At 44.5% G+C, this 22,345-nt stretch overlaps 1 protein-coding gene across 1 annotated transcript in view; it reads left to right on the top strand.

Moving 5' to 3' along the window:
• Positions 1-22,345, top strand: part of KCNAB1 (potassium voltage-gated channel subfamily A member regulatory beta subunit 1) — a 377,254-nt gene that overhangs the window by 211,067 nt on the left and 143,842 nt on the right. The gene's annotated exons all lie outside the window — the stretch shown is intronic.

Raw genomic sequence — 22,345 nt, forward strand, 5'->3', positions numbered from 1 at the left:
CATGTATAGGTATGTATTATCCAGAGAAGATTTCCCAGAAGAACTAATACTTGAATTGATATTTGAAGGAAAAGTAGGTAGTAGGGAAACCAAATGCAAAGAACAGAAACTTGAAATAATTTTGCTGGTTAGGCAGAAAATTCTATAGGCCTTGAATTTAGTGTCTTACATTTTGAGGATGCTTTCATTTATTCTTTTAACAGTTCTTTATTGAGCATCTACTATGTGTGGGCCTGTGTAAGCTTGAGGTCCCTGTAACGTCTGCAGGGTATCCACAGGCAGTTGGAAATGCCCAAATGGAACTGAGCAGTAGAGACAGTGTGTGAGTAATAGTAGAAGGCACTGGAGTAGATGACGTCACACCCAAGAGGAGAGAGTGGTGAGAGAGGGGAGGAGAGTTGAGGACAGGCCTTGGACTCCAACCTTGAAGAGGGGAACAGGAGAGGTAAGGTCAGCAGAGATAAGAAAAAGAAAGCAAAGGTCAGAGACTGCAGAGGACAATCAGGAAAGAGGACAAACAGGCAGGGAGGCCAGCACTGTAACCTCCATGGGAGGTAAAAGAAGACAAAGATGAGGGGCACCTGGGTGGCTCAGTCGGTTAAGCGTCTGCCTTTGGCTCAAGTCATGATCCCAGGGTCCTGGGATGGAGTCCCACATTGGGCTCCCTGCTCAGCAGGGAGTCTGCTTCTGCCTCTGTTTCTCACTCGTGCTCTTCTCTCTTAAATAAATAAAATCTTTTTTTTTTTTTTTTTTTTTAAAAAGACAGAGTCAGTTACAGGAAAGGACTGTTGGCAGGTCACGTCTGGTTCTAATGAACACAGTCTTAATGAAGTGCAGGGGAAGAAGCTAGACAGCTGTTGGTTGAAAAGTAATGCAAGGCAAAGAAGGAAAGCTTCTTGAGATCAGATGACTCTCAGTAAGCTTGGCTGGGAAGATAAGGGAGAACCTGGGGGTAACCAAGGGCAATGGGAGGGCTAAGGATACAATTGAGGCAAGTGTGTTTGAAGAGAATGAGAGACCTGAGGAAAACACCTGGAGGTGAGGAAGGAGAAAACAGAGTAAGGACCCAAGCAGATAGGAGGAGATGTGATCCAAGACACTGGTGGGTAGAAGGAAGGACACATTTTCCCCAGAAAGGGGCAGGACTCTTGTTTTGTTGCAAATAACAGAAATTAATCACAAACTTGCAGAATGAAACAAGCTGCTTAAACACATAAGGGAAGTTAATTGGCTCAATAACTGCAATGTCTAAGGATGGATCTAGTTTTAAGAGCAGCTGGATCAAGAGGATTAGGACCTACTCTTACTGCCTTTCTGAGCTCTGTATTTCTCTGTTGGCACCATCAGGTATGGAGGCTCTCAGGAGGCATTCTCTTCTCATTTGAATACAGTGTTCAGAACGAATTCTTATTAGCCAAACGGGGTTGCATGTCCATTCCTGACCAATGCTTCCAGTTAGAGGGAAAGGAGAACGGATTGGCGTTGGCTGGTCACATGCCCATCGCCAGTTAGTGGTGGGATGAGCCCCTCCTGAGCCACGTGAACCGAGAGTCAAAGAGTGCTTGAGGAAAACCAGGGTGCCGTTACCCAAAAAGTGGGGAAGGATGCTGGGTCAGCAGAACACACAGACAAAACAACAAAGAGGTGAGGCTACTTTTGAGGAGGGAACCCCGAGGAAGTCCAGACGGGCGGTCTCTGTTCTGCGTGTGAGGTAGGAGGCCTGACCTGCCTCGCAGCAACAGCCTCCACAGAGCTCAGCACTTCCGCCCCCAACTCCCCTTTTTCCTGCCCCCTCAGAACTGAGGGGGAATGAAAGTTGACAAGGCAAATTGACAGCGAATGAAAGAAATGCCTGTCATGAGACGAAAAGAGGTCCCGTGCAGAGGTGGAAGCACCTGAAGGTGTAGGAGACAGAGAAGCAAAGAAAGCCAGGCCATGCCAGTCTGGGAAAAGAGCTCTTCAGGCTCATTACTTAAGAATGGCCCAGTAAAGATTCCAGAAGAACAAGCTAAGCTCATGGAAAGTGCTGAGAAAAGCTGGTTTATTCTCGGTGTGTCTCCCTATTTTTATAACTTACCTCAACTTTGCTTCAGGCGGGAGTGGTTGGTCCCGGTAGTGGTGCATGGAGAGAGACACTGTCAGTGTAAATATTCATGGGAGAGTCTCCAGGGAGATGCTGGTGAGCAGTTCAGCTGGCTTTCTAAACAAGGATGATTAATGTGCATGTGGACTTGCAGAGAGGCTTTATCTTCAGGACATACTTCAGAAATAAAAAAAACAAAGCAGATTATGAGGAAAATTGATTTTCTGGAACCAAGTTGTAGGAACACACTCAGGAGAGAAGTAAAGGCTACAAAGTCTTCAGAATCTGAATGTCCCAGAGCTTAGAAGTGGAGATTATATATGTTTGGGTCTGCCAAAGAGGTCACGCCCTGATCCCGGAACATAAGGTGGAGGAAGTGGGAGTGGGAGCCACAGGTCTGAGTAGAGTCCGCACAGGAGGAAGGCAAATGCTTCCAGCCCACAGTTGGGAGGAGGTCCCCCTGACCTCACTCACGCCAGAATTTTGCCCCTTGCCTTTGGGTGTTGAACTATGGGTGTCTGGGTTTTCCAGAAAACCTGCTCCTTCGGGCTGATCTGTCTCCTCTCAGCCCTTCAGGCCAGTTTAAAGCCTGTCCCCTCCATGAACCCTTCTTTGGACATCCCTGTCCTGGGGGGCAGGGGGCAAGGGGCCCTGCTCCGCTGTTTCTCTTCTGTGTGCATTCACCTCATGTGCCCAAAGGAAGCCATAGAGTCCTAGAGAGCATGGTCCTTGACTGGTTCCTTTTGGAGTCCCTAGAACCCAGCACAGTGCCTGGCTGATAGTTGATGCTCAGAACACGTGCTTCAAGTGGCTCCCAGCCCAGGAACCAGGATAGCCAAGCCAGCCTCCACCAAAGCCAGGAGTAGAGGACCCAGGACAGAAGGAGGGAGGCAGGGAGGAAAAGACAGAACATCCCCAACACCTCAAGCAGCGTCGGGGGCCATCCCAGAGTCAAAGGCTGTCTCTGACAGTTTCTGCTGAAAATCCCCAGAGCTGGGGAGCCCCTGCCTGTGGGGATCACGCTTCCTGTGGGATTTCTAGCCAGTCACTCACCAGGAAGGGCTCGAGGGAGCCTTGCTGACTCATTGGTTTTAACCCCTCTGAGAACTCTGTGTGAGTGTCCCATAGCAGTGCTGTGGAGTCAGGTGACGCGCCTGCTTGGAGAAGCCAGGTCGCCCATCTCTTCTAACCTGGGTCCTAATGGCCCCCTGTCAGTTCTGTGAGCTACCCTCGAGCCATTCATTCACTCGCCAGTTACTGGGCCCCTAGGACGCCTGCCAGCCCTGTTCCAGGAACTGGGGATATGGCAAAAAAAGAAATCCAACAAAAGTCCCTGCCCTCATAAGCCTCACATTTTATCTGGGGGAGAACAAAATAAAATAAGATGAGGAAAATGTGTCCTCCGTGAGGTAGTGGTAAGTGCATGACAAGGAAGGTGGATGGGGTGTTGGTGCGGAAACGTTTTTAACAGGGTAGTCAGGGAAGGCACCCTTGGGAAGGTGACTCATGAGCTGAAGGAAGTGAGGGAGTCGCCCCCCATCATTTGGGGAAGAGCACCAGGTAGAGGGAATGGCCCGTGCAAGTGTCCAGAGTAGGAGCATGCCCAGAATGTGGAGGTAATGAGAAACGATTCGGCCCTGGATGGGTTTTGAAGGTAAAGCAGATGGGAATTACTCCACGATGGGTTGGCTGTGGAGGAGTGAGAAGGGAAGAATCAGGGTTGATGCCATATTAGTGCATTCGGGCTGCCATCACCAAAAACCACACACAGGACAGCTTGTAAACAGTGGACACTTATTTCTTCACAGAAGGCTGGAAGTCCAAGGTCGTGGCGCCAGTGCAGTCAGGTGAGGGCTCTCCCCTGAGTCGCAGCCTTCACGCTGTGTTCTCACATGGTGGAAGGGGGCAAGGAGCTCTCTGCCATTTCTTTTATAAGGGCATTACCCTCATTAGGTCATGAGAGCCTCAGGAGCAAAGACCCCACCTAGTAACACCATCATATTGGGCATCAGAATGTCAACATGTGAAACTGGAGGGGGCGAAACCCTCACAGCATAGCAGAGGCCAAGGTTTTAGCTGGAGTGCCTGGAAGAATATGGTTGCTCCAAGTCACATTTCCAGCAGGTTCCTTTTTTATGCCTCGTGATTCTAGATACGGGGGTTGTCACTGCAAGTACGTCAGCCGCTGAACAGTCACGTTGCAGCAAGATGACTTTCTGCTTCCTGACACCTTCCCATCAGCTGAGGTCTCTAAACACATTTAGTCCTTTCTCCAGAGTCTTCTCCTCCATGCCAGCCAGCAAGGAGAACCGAAAACCAAGGCAACACAGTGTAGCAGCTTCGGTTTCTCAGCTGGTTTGGATTATAGAGAAGTACCACCATTCTCCTTCAGAGTGCCTCGATTTGGTTTGTGAATCACATATTCTATACATGGCCAATATTTATTCTGGGAAGTGATATGCATTCCTTTTGGTACTTAGCATTCATTTGGGAAGCTCTGAATGATATTTTGAATCCCTTTTGAGTTAGATTTAAGAAAACTAGGGCCTATGAGCCTTCAAAACAGCACAACTAGTTCATAGAAAACCAGGATTAGATCTCCGTCTTCAGGTCAAACGAAATCCTAGAGCGCTTATATGAAATCATTGCTAAACTGAGTGAGGTCAGGGATGAGGTGTAAATTCAAAGGTAAATAAAAGACAGCCTTAGAGAGATTGGCATCTAGGGAGAAAGATAAAATAACCTCCCCTCTTTCCTCCTTCCCTCCATCCCTCTCTCCCTCCCTTCCTTCCTGAAACGTATTCAATGTCAAATACTGTCAGAATAATGCAAGATGTTAGGTATACAAACACACAAAACAGACCCAATCCCTGCCCTCGAGAGGCATACTCGGCTGAGGGAGACATTGGCCTCCACGGCTAATAACAGGGAAGAAAAAAACAGTTTCTGAGAAGAGCGGAAATGAAAAGCCATTAGACCTTAGAGAACGAACTATTTAATACTGCGTGAGGGGATTGGGGAATTTGCAGTGAGGAGGTTATACTTGAGCTGGTTGGCTAAAGAGTGGAGATTTCAGCAAAAGGGGGAAGAGCACTTCAGACTGAAGGAACAGCAGGAGATCTACCAAAGTATGCAACAGTTTCAGAGAACAGCCCCCGGGGCTGACACTGAGGGGGCCTTAGTGATACTGAGGAGATGGGGAGGTGGGCCAGGACAGTGTGGTGAAGAGGGTGAAGCCTCCAGTGTCCAAGAGAACAAGAGCATTCCCTCAGTCCCCATGTTGGGGCTCACGTTTCTCACACACAGGCATTCTTACGTGGATGCCCTCCTAGGAGACACACAGGCAGGGAGAAGCTGAGGGCAGAGTTCCCTAATAGGCTCCTCGGAGACATTTACAGAATGTCTCATCTCTCTGGTGCGGTGTACCAGTGATAGAAGGCAGTTACCAGTGTGGCCAGAAACGTCACTACGAAGAGAAACGCTCACTGCCCAACCCCCCACCCCCCACCCCGCCACTCTGATAGTTGGCAAAATTAGACTGCAAGCTCTTTCCATGTGCTCTAGCTCAAGTCAGGAAAAAAATAAACCCTCAACAGCTTCTGTTCTACAGAAAGAGGTTTACAGATTTCAATATGCCAGCCAAAAAGAAAAAATATTCTCAGCTTGATTCTTTTGCCAGCTTGATAGGCAATGGCAGAGATGGGTGGTTTCCAACGGAGTTTTTCGCTTCTGAGCTGGTTTTAAACCTCGCAGCTCTGCCACTTGACAGCATCCAGGTTTCCAGACGTTGGCAGGGATGCCACAGTCTGTCACCATCAGGGCAGCGTTGAATTTTCCCGTTCTGACAACTAGACAAGATGTCTTTTGAAGGGTGTTTAGGACTTGGGCGGTTGGTTTTCAAGATAGACGAGCCCTCGACCAGATTTGCTTCAGAAAATATCAAATGCTGGAGACTGGTCTGTATCCTGTTTGAAGAGTCTGCTTAAAGGGTTACAAGTCAGACACTTTTGGTTCTGCAATAACCGCACTGACCTTTTGCTGAAAATGGTAATGAAAAACTAGGTATTGAAGAACGAAATGGGGACCTGTCGGAAAATGGCTGAAATCCTGAACAGTGACAGCTGATGCAACATTTGCTTGACCTCTGGCTTATACAAGGTATTAGAAAGTGCCTAAGAAGATTATATTTAACTTTAAGAAAATACTTCTGAAGTCAACTGTTTGCCCGAACGTCCATCCTTCCTGCAGCCCAACAGAAAAGAAAGGAACAAGAAAGGCGAGAGATTGCCTCCAGCTTTATCGCCTTCCTTTCATTCTCAAAAGGTTCTGGGTCCCAGACCAGAGGTTGGTATAGAAACAACCTGCTCCTGGAGCAATGCATAACAGAGAAATAGAGGGCAATCGGGAAAACCTACTTCCATGGAGACATACTTACAAATGAGAACACAGGATGCTAAATGCCATGAGTAGAAAGGGAAGCAGGGAAATGAGGACCTTTCCTGAGGTAGGGATGGCCCGTGGGGGAGGCAGGGGCACTGGGTGCCAAGGAATATAGCCTGAGAAATGCTGGGACAGGCCTCTTGCTTCATATGCTCCCTCCTGCACAGGAACCACAGTAGAAGTTCTACGCTTTCTTCCTCTAGAATAAATTCAGTGCTCCTCAGAAAATGCCATTCTATGGAAATCTCCCTTGGAATGGGATAACCTGTACAAATGAATGGATTTATCCCACAGATTTTATTCTGTATAGCATGGGCCCTGAGGGTAGGGGGATCTGGAAGGCTAAAAGATATAAGAACAAGTGTGGGGTGCCACAATCCTCCTGCCACACTTTCACAATCGCTGACCCTGTGGAACGAAAAGGAAACAAGAAAGCCTCCACTTGTTTGCACTGGGCTTCTCGTCTCCCCAGCCTCCTCATGCATTTCATCTTGGTAAGATTCGTGGAAGTAGATCGTGCCTTAACATCTTTAATTTCTGTAAGACTTTGGCTCTTCTTGCCACTGCCAAGGTGCCAGTCAGCCTGCCTTCATGGCTTTCCAAGTCGTGCTTGGAGGGAGACGCCAGTGTTGAGAAACGTGTGACCAGAGGAAGCTAATGACACGAAGGATGAGACAGAAGCTCCCCGGGGGAATCTCGTCTGACCAGTAGGCCATGTGACATGTGGACCAAACGGACTCCAATGCCGTCAAGGCCTTTATTACTCTAGAAAAGAGTTTATCAGAGGAAGAATAAGTTTGCCTTCTGCTGTAGACAAAAGAAGGATCTGGCTGAATGGAGGAGAAAGAGAAACTTCTAAGTTGAAGGTACAGATATTGTCTTAAATAAAAATTATTTGAAAGCATTTTTCAAAAGAGCATGTCTTAAAAATTGTTTTGAAATTAGATAAAAAGTCAGAAATGATGCAGCTATCTAACATGAGAGGAAATGAAAGTAAAAATAAAGTATAGTGGGGGTACCCGGGTGGCTCAGTTCATTAAGCGTCTGCCTTTGGCTCAAGTCATGATCCCTAGGTCCTGGGGATCGAGAACTGCATCGGGCTCCCTGCTCAGCGGGGAGCCTGCTTCTCCCTCTCCCTCTGTGGCTCCCACTGCTTGTGCTCTCTTTCTCTGTCAAATAAATAAATAAAATTTTAAAAAAGTAAATAATAAAGTATAGTGAAGGAAACTTAACAGAATATTATTTCACATAAGAGCAGAAAATAAAGTTTAATTTACATAGTTTAAAAATAAGCATAGCAAAGTAAATGCTAAATTTTTGAGAATATTAGAATCTTTCAGAGGTGTATTCATTCTCATAAGCAACAGTTTCCCTACAATGATGAGCGAATTAAGTATATCTATAAATTAAAATGAACACTTCCTATTTTGTGTATTTGTTTTATGCTACAGAATTTGTATTGTCTTTGTACAGAATTTGTTTTGTATTTGTTTTATTCTACAGAATTTGTATTGTAATTTAAATTTGAATTAGAATTTTTTTAAGTAGTTTTGCCAGTTGTAAAATCAGTAAAGATTTGATCACTTCCTTAGGCCTCTAAGAAGGGACCTTAAAAGATGACCGGGGGCGCCTGGGTGGCTCAGTTGGTTGAGCGACTGCCTTCGGCTCAGGTCATGATCCTGGAGTCCCGGGATCGAGTCCCGCATCGGGCTCCCTGCTCGGCAGGGAGTCTGCTTCTCCCTCTCATGCTCTCTGTCTCTCATTCTCTCTCTCTCAAATAAATAAATAAAAAATCTTTAAAAAAAAAAGATAACCGGGCCCTTTCTGCAGCCTCCAAGCTTCCAAGTAATGGGTTCAAATGATTCAACTATTACTGTCAATATCAGAGTCAAATCAGACCCAATTTACTCATTAGAAGCAGAGCATTAGTTAAAGTTACCTCACTTCTGTGAGGACATCTATTAACTCCTTTTCCAAATTGAGCCTGGATCCCTAAGACTTCCTATGAATGAAAGGCGGCTACCACCATTCTAAGAGCAAATGAGAGACATCCCAAAGGAAAAATGAATCTTGGAGAACAAGATTCATGGCCACAAAGCTCAGCTTCCCTTCCATGTCAAGTCTCATCGTTTGCTGACCTTGGAGAATCTGAACCTGGCCTTTTTTTTTACTTTTTAAGAAAGCCAGCATGCTGCTCTACAATCTTCAGGAAACTATAAATTCTTCTTGAAGGTGAAAGGTTTGGGGCGCCTGGGTGGCTCAGTCCATTAAGCGTCTGACTCTTGATTTCGGCTCAGGTCATGATCTCAGGGTTGTGAGATTGAGCCCCATGTTAGGTGCCACACTGAGCGTGGAGCCTGCTTAAGATTCTCTCTCTCTCCCTCCCTCTGCCCCTCCCCTCGGCTCACCTGCACATGCACTCTCTCTTAGGGGAAAAAAAAAAATGAAAGTTTCTATGTGTTCTTGTGTTTTAAGAGGTTGACTGGGCCAGGGCAAATGTGGTCAGTGTGCTGGGCACGTGGGTGGTTGGTGCAAAGCTGAGGTCCCAGGGGTCTGAAGCCCATGGAGCTGAGTGGGGACTGAAGCAGCCCAGGACAGAAAACGCCAGGGGATGAATCTGGGGGAGCTGAATGTTGTGATGAAATCCCAGGAGGTGAGCACAGAGCTAGAATGAGAGGCAAGCCTAAAGGTTAGAAACCAAGTAGGCCAGGGATGGAATGGAGACCAGGAGCAAGGGAGAGTGACTCAGGAGGTTCAAGATGGCTCCATGTTCTCAGCTGAAAATGCAGACTCCTGCCTTTTGATCCACTGTGTGCTGTTCCTACATTACTTAGTATTTTAAAACATTTTTGATGGCCGCATATATTCCACCATAGAGCTGTAGTATGAGATCCTTAACCATTTTCCTAATGTTACATTACAGTGATTTTTTTTTAATTACAGTGATTTTTTAAGATTAATTCTCATTTTTCATATGTTTTAAAATTAAAAGGGAAATTACTAGATAGATGTGGATTCACCAATTTAGGAAGAAAATTGTAGATGTTAACTACTAACAATATAGATATATTTAAGAAGCGGGGACATCTGGAAGCCAGTAGGGTGAATCAGTGTTTAGACACCAAGCACCTCTGAACTCTGAAATAGGTAGTGAATGAGTAGGTGAGATCTTGGAGATATATGTAAGATATGGAGTCTTTGTTGTTTTTTTTTTTAACCTAAAGCATTATAGGTGAAAAAAAGAGACTTTTCCTAGTGAAGAATAAATAAAGTCAGGAAAAAATTAAATGGTGAAGAAGATTTACCTCAGATCTGTTGTATTTTTCTTTTAATTTGCTCTAAATTCAGGTTCTACCTGTAAATTTTAAAAACATTTGAGTGCTATTTATACCGAGTTTTGTTTTTGTGGAAAAGGCGTAAGTGACTTATGTATGGTCAAAGTGTTGCTCCCTGCTGACCGTGCCTGGGAAAAGTCTAGTCGATTTGGGCGTGAAGCCCAAGGAGGTACTACCCGTCACCTGGTAACTGCTGACTGAAATCCAGGCATGGTAACCAGTGCTAGAACTCTGTGAGCCAGCAAAAAGTGTGGGAGGTACAACCTTCTATCTGGAGTTTTTGTTCTGAGATTTGAGGCAGGCCTTCAATAGGAACCAGGAGTAGAAGTGGGTTCAGAGATCGTGTGGTTCCGACATGAAGCTCTGGACATCCTAATGATTTTCCAACACTGTCTATCCCCACACTTTGTGACTTTGAGCTGATTCTCTTCAGGCTGTACTTTGGGCAGTTCTAGTGTGGGGCTCAACCCAGCCAGCATCCCAGTGGTGCAAAGGTGAATTCCCTAATACACATTTGAGCAAGTGGCCATGGAAACCATTCTACCCCTTCACATTCTTACTGGCAGAAGCCCAAGAGCATGCAGCACGCCTCACATCATGCGGGCCAGGTCTCACCATCTCCAGCATCTGCTCACCAGCTGGCCTGCAAATCCCTTGACAAGCTCACAAGAGTAGAGGGCTCGGGATCCAAGCTCATGACACACCAGCCTCTGGCTTTGATAAGTCTGTCCTTTCACATCAGGGGCATTTAATGATGGAAGGAATCTCCGTTCTCCTTGGCAAAAAAGAGAGACTAGAGCTGGTCTGATGGGGTGTTCCCTCCCCTACCCAGATGTTTCATGATAGCCTGCAGTCCCACGACTGTGTGTCTAGTAAGTTCCAGCGTGAAGGTATGCCATCTGATACCACAGAAAGTGACAGGGGCCTGGCTGTGCCGCAGCTCCCTCTGGGCAAGCTAAGTCTTTGCAAATTCTCCCTGTGTATTCCTCACTTGGCTCAGCAAGGTCCCTACTTCTCTCCTGTGCCTGGACGCAAGCAAAAGCAATCAGCCAGGCCACTACAGCTGCAGGGAAAGGGGACACTTCACCTCCCACGGCTTTTCTCTCTGCAGCACTTCCTGGCAGCACCAGCTTCAGAAGCTCCTCATCTTGCTGTGACCTTGGCTCCTTCAGCTTCCTTGGCTGTCCTACTCTCCCCAGCGGGAAGTTGATTAGAAGAACAGGCAGGTCTGAATCTCCCAGCTGCTCCTGCCCCTCTAGCTCCTGATACCACTGCATTCTGATGACCACATGCCCCCTCCCCAGATCCTATGTGTAGGAAGACATCTTTTTCTTTTCTTTTCTGGAAGACCTCTATTTCTTGCAGTGGTTCTTGGAGTGTGGCCCCAGACCTACAGCATTTTATCATCTGGGAACTTGGGAAAAAGGCAAATGCTCAGGCCCCAACCCAGACCTACTGAATCAGAAGTACTGGGATTGGAGCCCAGCGTTCTCTGTTTAGCAAGCCTGATACATGCCAAAGTTTGATCATTTTTATTCCTACCAGATTTCCCCGTAATGCTGATGCTGCTTGTCTCGGGGCCACACGTTGAGAACCACCTATTTGTGGGCTTAGGGAAATAATGATTCTCTACCAGTGTTTTGCAAATTATGGGGGTGGGGGGTCCAAATCCAGCCCACCATCTGTTTTGTAAATTAAGTGTTATTGAAACATAGCCACCCCATACTTTGCATATTATTTATGGCTGCTTTCATGCTACAGCAGCAGAGTTGAAGAGTTGCAACAGAGACTAATGGCCTGCATGCAAAGCTGAAAATATTTAGAGTAAAAAGGTTGTTAACCCCTGCCCTACCCAGACGTGTCTTCTTTGGGACAAATCTGGCCACTTGCCAAATGGAGTAGAGGCAAAGACAGTAACAATCACGACACAGTGGAGAACTGGGCACATGCTAGTTTTGTTTTGTTTTTTCCCATCCAAACCCAAGAAAGCAAATCCAGTTAAGATCAGAAGTCTCTGGTAGAAGCTGTTGCTGGTAGTGCTCCCCTGGCCACCACAGGACTGAGGGCTAGTCCACTGGCTGAATTTGCAGGTGCGCAGGAATGGAAGGTTGGGTATGCTGGGCTGTCAGCTGTGTAGAGAAGAGGCTAATTTTTAGGAGTCTAAGCATTTCTTGACTTAAAAAGAAATTACAGATTTTGAAAGGCAGCATGCTCATGACTCTTTCAGAGCAACATGTCTATAAAATGAAAAGTTTCTATACTAAAGGGATATTTGATTAGTTTGGATTCAAAGGAAAAAAAAAAAGAGGGTATTTGAACTCTTTCCCTTGGCATCGAAGGAACTCCATTTTTCTTTGTTGATTCTCCCTACAGTGATTGAAAATGCTTTCCCTCCACTTCCCTGTTGCAAGCTTTTCCAGAACAAGAGCAATCTGTAAATGTCTAAAGCTGGAGTATGCCATTAAGCCAGGCCTCCAATTTAGATGTGTGCTTCAGCCTTTGATACTCATGGGGCAGAGGAGGAGATCCTCTGACTTGGAAAGAGGATATTTTTAACTTTTCTTAATAAATACAATGGTAGCATGGAGGACATTAGGAGAAGGAAGGGAAAAATGAGGAGGGGGGGGGAATTGGAGGGAGAGATGAGCCATGAGAGACTATGGACTCTGAGAAACAAACAGGGTTTTAGAGGGCAGGGGGGAGGGGGGATTGGTTAGCCTGGTGATGGGTATTAAAGAGGGCACGTACTGCATGGAGCACTGGGTGTTATAGGAAAACAATGGATCATGGATCACCACATCAAAAACTAATGATGTATGGTGACTAACATAATAAAATTAAAAAAAAATAAATACAGTGGGAAAATGGGGATAGCCATTTTGAGACCACAATCTCTGAAGGTCAAGACAGCAGTGTGGTAGAGGGGCAAGAAGAAGCTGCTGGAATTCGGCTAGAACTGAAATGCCCAGCGTAGAATCTCCATCTTGTAATTCTCTACTGGGGTGCCTTTGGACAAGTTACTTAATCTCTCTGAACCTGTTTGCTCAGCTATAGAATTAGAATAATCACGTCTAGGGGCGCTGTGTGGCTCAGTCAGTTAAGCATCTGCCTTCGGCTCAGGTCATGATCCCAGGGTCCTGGGATGGAGCCCCGCCTCAGGCTCCCTGCTCAGCGGGAAGCCTGCTTCTCCCTCTCCCCTGCTTCTGATCCCTCTCTCGCTGTGTGTCTCTCTCTCTCAAATAAATAAAATCTTTAAGAAAAAAAAAAAAAGAATAATCACATCTAGAGGGAAGATTAACTTAGACTTGATAAGTTTGTATCATGGTACAGGGGCACTCATTTGTTCCCCTGGCCTGCTGATAGAAATTTTGTTTTTATCTTTTAGGATTTCTTTGTTTTATAATTTCAGAAATTTTAGAACTGGGAAAAGAGAGGAACGTTGGCTCAAAGCACTTCTCTAATTTGAGAGAAGGGCTTCATCTATTCATCTCTCCTGAGTAGCTGTCTTTGAAATGGCTTAGCTCTGGGTTAAACATCTCTGTGCAAGATGCTGGAGGAGGAATTCCCCTCTGGAGAAGAATAATTCTGGGCACCTCCTAACACCTAGGGGGCAAAAAAATCCTAAGTGGAAAATGATCCTAAAGGCAAGGGGTTCTAGACCTGCCTCAGACATTGACAAATCAAGTCGGCTTTACTCCAGAGCTCCCTGAGACTATGGTAGCCCCCTTCCCCACAGCATTTATCTTTTTCAAAGAGGCATGTGACTTCGATGTGGGTAATGGGCAGTGGAGGGCAGCAGCACAAGGAAGAAGAGAAAGAGCACTACGAAGGTAATTATTATTAACCAATAATAATAATTATAATTATAATTATATATAATTATATATAATTATATAATAATTATATAATTATTATTATATAGCCTCTGTAGTTTGCAGGTGCCCAAGAACTTATGGATCGTCAAAAGGAGAATCTTTATGATCTCCAGAAATAAAAATACCTTGTCAATAGTTGTTTTGTTATGAAAGCCTGTACCCGCCATTCTCACAAGGAATAAATTATTTCGTTTAGAGAAAAGAACTGACATGTTTTTGCTATTCACCAGGAATTCATATTCAGGTCACTGCTCACATTCACCCCCTCAGAGAGGAACTTCCATCCACCAGTCTAAAGTGATCTCTCTCGGGGCTCCTGGGTGGTTCGGTCAGTTAAGCGTTGGCCTTTGGCTCAGGTCATAATCTCAGGGTCCTGGGATCGAGCCCCACATCAGACTCCCTGCTCAGTGGGGAGCCTGCTTCTCCCTCTGCCTCTGCTCCTCCTCCCCACTCATGCTCTCTCTCTCTCTTAAATAAATCTTTAAAAAAAAAAAAAAAGTGATCTCTCTCTCCAGCCGCAGCCCTAGCCATAGCCCCCTGCCCTGTATTGTTATATGAAATGCTATGGTATATTTATCTGATTACTTGTTTATCTTCTGTCTCTTCAACCAAATGAAAAGGCCTTTGCCTTACCCCTTGTTGTATCCTCAGGGCCCAGAGCAGTATCTGACAGATACACAACAGGCATGTATTGGATTAATTCTCCCCCAAAACAATTTTTTTTTAATTCTACTTAGATTTTGTGTCCCATTGTAAAAGGACAGTTTCAAACTAAACTGATTCAGTGGTCTCTTGTTTTAGAAAGACACTCTTCTATCTCTGGGCTCATGGTTTCATTCACTCTCTCATTTCTGATCCTTATACCTTTTATTTCTAGCCTTACTGTATGATTTCATCAAAATGATACTGAATATAGTCATAATAATAGGAATCATTTCCTTATTCCCAATCTCCAAGGGAAAGCTTTCAATATTTCAACAATAAGTATAATACTTGCTATAGAATTTTTGAGATGCCCTATATCAGATTAGGGAAGTTCCCTTCTATTCCCAGTTTGCTAAGTTTTTTTTTTCTTAATCCAATATGGATGATAATATAAATAAATATCTTTGGTGGGCCTATTTGGAATGATCATAGGATTTTACTCTTGTATCATCAAATGTTAAATCATCCTTATATCCCTGATACAAACTCAGCTGGGTCATGATATATTATCCTTTCCATGTTTTGCTGGACTTAATTTGCTAATATTTTGTTTAGGATCATGGCATCCATGTTCATGAGTGAGACTGGCCAGTAATTTTCCTTTCTCATAATGTCTTTGTCCAGTACCGATATCAAGGTTGTGTTAGTCTCAGAAGATGAAGTAGGAATGTTCCCCTTTTCTGCTTTCTGGAAGTTTATGTGCAATGGGTCTTGTTTCTCAAATCCTGCAATATTTGATAGAACTCACTAATGAAGCCATCTAGGCCTAGAGTTTTCCATGCTTCGCAGGTTTTAGGGAAGTGCCAAATCATATTAATCCAGTTTCAGGGCTTGGGAGGATGCAAAGCTGAGCTGCTGTCTCTTTGAGGACCAGTCTACTTCCAATTCACTTTTCTTTCTGGGGTTTGGCTCTTCAGGGTCCCAAACCAAATTGGAGAGCTTTTACCAAACACTTGTGCACATCTAGGCCTCCTGATTTGTCCCGAAGCCCGGGAAGGATGTCCGAAGCGCTGTGCAGCTTATCAGCCATTTTCTGTGCTAACCCGCAGAAGCCCGGGGCGGGGGGGGGGGGGATGGGCAGAGAGGGCAGGGAGCAGCTGCCAAGTCCAAGCTTATTGCTCTGGGTTTCCAGCCTTTCCCAGATCCTGGTTCAGAAATTCCACACTGACTTATTCTCTGATGCCCTCAAACATATGTGCTTTTATTCTGTCCAACTTTTTTATCCTCTTCCGTGGGACAGCTTTCCTGAATGACCTAGTCGACTCTCACGACACTATCATTAGGTTTTTTGTCTTCCTCAAATAAAAAAGCAAACTAGAACCTGTGTACCCAAATGAAGTCTTTCAAAATAATCACTTATGATGGTCCACCTACTTATTCCAAATACGCTGTCAAGAAACTCATTAGCATCATCTTTGGGGTCAGGCTTGAGTTTTTACTGGTACCAGACACTCCACCCAAGGAACTATGAATACAGAGCTGAATAACAGAGAGGTCTCAATCCACCAAGGAGATGAGCATCTGGGCAGAAAAATTACAGCAAAAGGCAAGTACTGTGACAGAGACAGGAAAGAAAGTTCTCTACACAGAGAGGACAGACAACACACTGATTCTGCCTAGAGGAGCTGGTTAGTAGGTTGTATACATTTTAGTCTGGGCTCTAGAGGAGGAGCAGAAATTTAGCAGTAAAGAAAAGGAGGAATGGTCATTCCAGGGAGAGAGAAAGCAAGTACAAAGAGAAAAGAGGAACAAGTGGAAAGACAACAGGGGACCCTCACTTGGGCAAATTAACCTTCTAAGCCTCTGTTACCACTTCAGTAAATTAGGGATAATGCCATTTTCTGCCTCATAAGATAGCTTAATTAAATGAGATGTCACCTGTAAAGTGCATAAAACAATATTTAGTACCTAACAAACACTCGATAAATTATTGGAGCATATGATGTAGAGGAAGGGGATAACAAGGAATAGGAAAACCAGATTTTGTTCTCATTCATTTTATCTGGCGATTAAAAAAAAAAAAAACTAGAGCACTATTGGGAATAATCAAAAAGTTATGTCAGGGTTGGAAGGACATGGAAGGGAGTGGGAGGGTCCCCCCTGAAGAGGAGTCCCAAGACCAACATGCACCAGGCACGATTATGAGAATTAGTGGTAAGACTCCCAAGGAGATTACTTTGCAGGAGATGACACTCATCTGGATGGACAAGGCTGAACTTATTTATTTTTAAAATTTTAATAAAATATTTCGTTTAACCCAATGTATCAAAAATATTTCAACATGTCGGCTGCCTGAGTGGCTCAGTCAGTTAAGCGTCTGCCTTCGGCTCAGGTCATGATCCCAGGGTCTTGGGATCGAGTCCCATGTTGGGCTCCTTGCTCATAGGGGAGCCTGCTCCTCCTTCTGCCTCTGCCCCTCCTCTCAGCTCCTACTCTTTCTCTCTCTCTGTCAAATAAATAAAATCTTTAAAAAAAATATTTCAACATGTAAACTGTGTAAAAATATTCAAGGAGATGTTATATATTCCTTTTTTATACTAAGTCTTTGAAATTTAATATGGATTTTGTCATCTTAGAGTAGTCACATTTCGAGTGGTCACTAAAGGCATGTGGTGAGTGACTATCATTGGATTGTGCATGTCTTGGCGATACTTAGGCTTTTCATTTTTTTCAGGCTTCTTTTCCAATTAACCTACCTTAAACTGTGCTGTTGATTTACTCTTAAGCTAGAATGATGGTGAAAGTGCATGCTTTAGGTTGCATAGAACATTTGGTAGGGCACATTTTGATCTTTCCCCCAGTGGAGATGTGGCAACTGTTAGTGATGGTTCTCTCAACAGGCCCTTTACTTACCTCAGAGTAGTTCATCTGCCAAGACTACTTGAACTTATTTCTAATAAGACATTACTTTATGGTCTCTCTGGTGCGTTTGTCTCTCAGACACATCCCATTCCTCGGAGCAATCCCACACCCTGTTCATCTCCACTTCTGCACTTTGGGGGCCTCACCCTCTCTCCGGGGATGCCCTCCTTCTCCCCTACGTGGCTTCTCAAATCCCACCTTCCTGCCAGGTCCCACCTCCTCTGTGGACCCTCCTCTCACTAATGCAGCCTCTACCCCCTTCCTCATTGCCCCAGCAACCCCACTGCCCACCTCAGCATTCTGTTCCCTCTGGATTTGCTTTGCTGCAGTAATTATTCCAAGCCATTGTCCAGGTCTGTCTACCCTCAGGGCAACCTTTTTTATTTATTTATTTTTTTTAAAGAGAAAGAGTTTTTATTTCTTTATTTTTTTAAAGATTTTATTCATTTATTTGACAGAGAGTGAGCACAAGCAGGGGGAGAGGCAGAGAAAGAGGGAGAAGCAGGCTCCCTGCTGAGCAAGGAGCCTGACACGGGGCTCGATCCCAGGACCTTGGGATCATGACCTGAGCTGAAGGCAGCCGCTTAACCGACTGAGCCACCCAGGTGCCCTAGGGCAACGTTTTTCAATGCAAAGTTCAAGCTTCCCATCCTGGAGAGTTACGGCAGAGGCTACCTACTGTGTTCTCAGTAAATGCCCCTGAATGAAATACTGACAGCTGGTGTGTGACAGAGTTTAAGTGCTGAGATCTTCTTTCTGCCCCCATTCCCTCATTTTAGGCAGGGTTAAAGACCGGGTGTTCGAAAGGAAATTGCTTGATTGAGTTAAGGGACAGGCGATTAGTCTATTCATCTGCACGAATTGGAATCTGCCCTAAGTTGCCAAGTGGAAAGTGGTTACCACAGCAGCACCAGGAAGAAGATGCTAAAGAGGAAAGGCTTTTTCTGATCTTTAACACCTTTCTTTCACCAGCCAAGAGCCACACCACGGCATAGGGAGAGAGTGCAAGTCCAGGAATCCCTGAGTCAGATTGGAGGCCAGCCTCCATGCCTCCATTCCTTCTCTGCAGCATCAGTTAACCTCTGGAGTGTTCATTAGACATCCGTGAGGCAAGAACAATACCTACCCTGCCCACGTTAAGTGAGAACACCGAATGTACTGGGTTCAAATGAGACAGTGTTGTACAGATGCACAGTTGGCTGTTTTCCGGAGGCAGGATTTGGCTTATGCTGGGAGAGAAAAAATTGGGAATCAACACTCCATTTTTATTAGCCTCACGCTCTCTCCTAGAAGCATCTAGAGTGGAGCTCAGCAGTAGTGAAGGAGCTCGAATGAGACAAATGTTGATTCTACCATGTTCTAAAAATGAGCCCACAAGGGTGAAGTCTATTTTCAAAGGTAGAGACCAGAAGTGGCGGGGGCAGTTGGGCTAAGATAGGAATAAAAAGCTGCGGAGGTATTTTAACCCTCGGGGATATTGCACAATGTTGATTCTGGGCAGACGAGAGGTGAAGAGAAACTTCTTTGGCTGATTTGTGCAAGGCAAGGAACTGCCTCCACAACCATTTGCCAACTTCTGACCTGGTGCTGCTGGACACAGTGAAGGCAAGCCCTGTGAGGCTAGAGAGGAAACAAACAAAACAAAACAAAACAAAACAAAAACATTTGAGATCAAATCACATAGAGGAATTTGACATATTTGCCTCATGCAAAGCTGTTCACCCACCACACTGCCCCTCAGCCCAGATCCCGAGCACAGTTTCTGCATGCATTCTTGTAACTACCAATTATTTTCCAGTTTCTTCATATTTTTGTTTACCAGTTTTATTCTGTTCAAGTCCAAGAAAGAATACAGTAAGAGTTCCCGCTCCGGTGTTCAATGAAACTTGAAAATGGCCCAGGATATAAATGAACATCATAATTTTATATCAATCATCCAGTGTTATTGAAAGCTGCTCATTGCAAACATCAAAATAGTCTTAAAGAACCAAAGATGGCGATTTTGTGGGCTGTTATACATGCGAGCTATCGTTAGTATTCTGCCATCCTACTTCACATAACATTCAGATATAAAGTAGAACTTCCCTAAATTCGTTTCCTTCAGCTTCTTTGCTCAAAATGCCGAAGTAATGGACTTGCACTCTTTAATCTTAAGAGTGTTGTGATCATTCTTTCCAGATAAAAATGCTCGCTAGACACAGTCCGATTTTCATTAATCAAAACAAATGCCTCATTCTTCTCATTGTGTACTTAATAAATTTTCAGCCATGTTGTGACTTGCAGTCCCAAAACTAGGAGTTTTAATTTGTGAAAAACATTGGTTCCAACCAACTGTTTTCAAAAGGAAGTTAGTGTTAAAAGTTTTATTATTTTCTTTTTCTCCTAAGGAAACAATAGATTATGGACTTCAGATAAACATTCCCAGAGCAGTGAAGACAGCGAAGTGAAGGGAGTGCTTCACTTTAGGAAGCTCTCTCTTTGCAGACTTACATACGTATACTACCAGTGGTGTGCGTGGACACCTAGGAAGCAGGCAGGCAGGAAAGGACAAACTGCATGACTGTAGAGTCGAATGCTCAAGCACCCAAAGAAAAGCAGCCTTCTTCCCTCTATACTTTATTGTGTTCCGTACTGCCGCATCTGGAAAACACCTACTCAGTCCTGCCCAAGCTCTGGTGCCTGTAAAGGACAGTCAAAGCAAACTAAATTATTAGTGCTTTGAAGATTAGGGATGGTGTGCTAAGGATTAGTAATGAGAGAGGTAATACAGTGAACCCAGAAGGTTCTGGTGAAATCATCTGGCTATGTAAACCTTGTTTTAGGTGATTTTGAAAGGCTGAAGAGCATTCTTGTTTGGACTGGGCTGGTTCGTTTTTCTTCTCAAGGGAGCTCTAATCATTTTAATACGTTTATTGGCGCTACTTGATTTTTCATGCATGGCTGGCACTAATCTTGCTGTTTGTAGGCAGGAAGAGCTAACTCAGATGATTCCCTTTCAACATGTGGACTATGCAAATTCTAAAAAGCAGTTCAAAACTCTCTTTTGTTTAATTTTGTTGAAAAAAAAACCCTACCAAACTATAAAATTAAAATACAAAATATAAATATCAAAGAGGGAAACCACTTTTCTTCTGTTGTTAACACGTGTCTTTCCCGCTGGAGCAAGGCAAATATTTCTCACCAAGGTTTGCTTAGAGGTGGCCTCAGTTACCCAAGAGCTCAGTCACAACACAGCACAATCAATCAATCAGATAAAATGTTCAATATTTCTACTTAGTTTTCTGTGCCTTCCATGACTTCAGGCCCTCCCACCGATTACAGGACCAAAAGAACATTGTAGAAAGGTCTAAAGCTTCCTGGTAAATACACAATTTAATAAAACAGGATTTCTACTGCCCCCAAGTTCTCTGGGTAAGCCTTATCTGCCCAGGAATATATTTGACAGGAATACTCATTTTTTGACATTTTCAATGCCAATTATTCTAAAAGTGGGGGTGGACAGCAGACATGTAATCACTCAAGAAGTTTATACAAGCAGCCCTGGGCCTGGAGACTGAGGTTCACGGTGATTCTATTTTAGTGGCTCTGGCATAACCAGTTACTTCAATTCAGATTCCGTTCATCTTAATTAGGACAGGCGACGTAATGACACAATCAAACACATATGGTAGATTCATAAAACATTTGGGATGACTGCTGGCTGCTAATCTGGTGGTATTTACTAGAATACATTGATGTGTACATGTAAAAATATTGTGCTTAAGAGTAGGAATCGCCACTGTGGCTTGAGGCAAGAGAAGTAATACACTCTGGCTACCAGGAACCACACTGGGTAATTGGAAGGTAGGCGCCATTTTAGAAAGCATTTTGAGAGGTGCATGACATGGCAGAATCAGATGGGGTTGGGTGGAATTCTCACTTTAACTTTGCTAGCTGAGAGACCTTATGTCAGTCACTGAAACTGTGACTCCGTGTTCTCTGAAAAGTGGGAGAGATACCACTTCACGGTTGTTACTTAGAAGGAGTAAATGAGGTGGTATATGTAAAGGTTGGCACAAGTTCTCTGTGAAGAGACCATTACTATGAGCACCTGGCTACCTGCTGTGCCGATATGGATTTCTCTGCTCTGCAAACTTCTGAAATGTCTCCATGTGTAGTTTGGACCAACTTGAAGAAAGAGCTTCAGAACGGTTCCCATGGGAAACCAAGCTGCCTTTGTGAAGAAATGGAAAGATCAGAGTTTTCATTGCCTTTCTTTTCTCCTTTACAAGAGCATTCCCCGCCTCCTGGGGACCTGTGATGGCTTGGCTCCTGACAGCGCATATAGAGACGCCTGTGTTTCCTTCTAGTTTCCTTTCATAGGGACATTAACAATGCCTTTCCTTTGGTATGTGAAGAATCCCATCCCCACACAAATAACAATCTCAACTCTGAGAGAGACCCATCCTATTACTTTGCAAGAGGGATGCTTTTAGTTCTTCATCTCTGTTCTAATTCTTTTTCCTAATCTGTCCTGATCTTTGAGAACCATTGCCATGCTCATTGAGTGTATGTGTTTAGCTGCAGAAAAACAACTCCTGAGTTTGTGTTTTGGTATATGTGTCTGTTCAGCTCCCTAGAATGTAGGCCCTTGAAAACGGCAATGGGCTGTCTTGTGGGGCACATACATCCATTTTGGAGATGGCTGCCCATAGCACTGGGTGATGGGCTGATTTGCTTTACAACTGAACAGTCACACTGGCCGGGATCCAGACATGTATTCTGGGTTCCTTCTTTACATCAGTCTCCAGCCCACCATGCTTTCTTTCTTCATTGCTCCCCTCCCCCATACGCATTGACTCTGTAGGTATCTGGGCGGACATTTGGGTAAACAATTTCTTATTTAGCTTACACTCAAGTTTTCCATGATTATTTTCCTGGATGTAAAAGGTGCACCAGCAGCCTGCATTTTCCCTTCTTGCTAATAAATATAAGAAGGCCCTGGAGGCTGCTTATTTGCAAGGATCCTACAGTCTGCCTGGTGTTTCCGTCACGTTGGGTGTGCC

This window comes from Mirounga leonina, unplaced genomic scaffold (assembly GCF_011800145.1).
Source record: "Mirounga leonina isolate KUSES-001 unplaced genomic scaffold, KU_Mleo_1.0 Mir_115, whole genome shotgun sequence".
NCBI lineage: Eukaryota > Metazoa > Chordata > Mammalia > Carnivora > Phocidae > Mirounga > Mirounga leonina.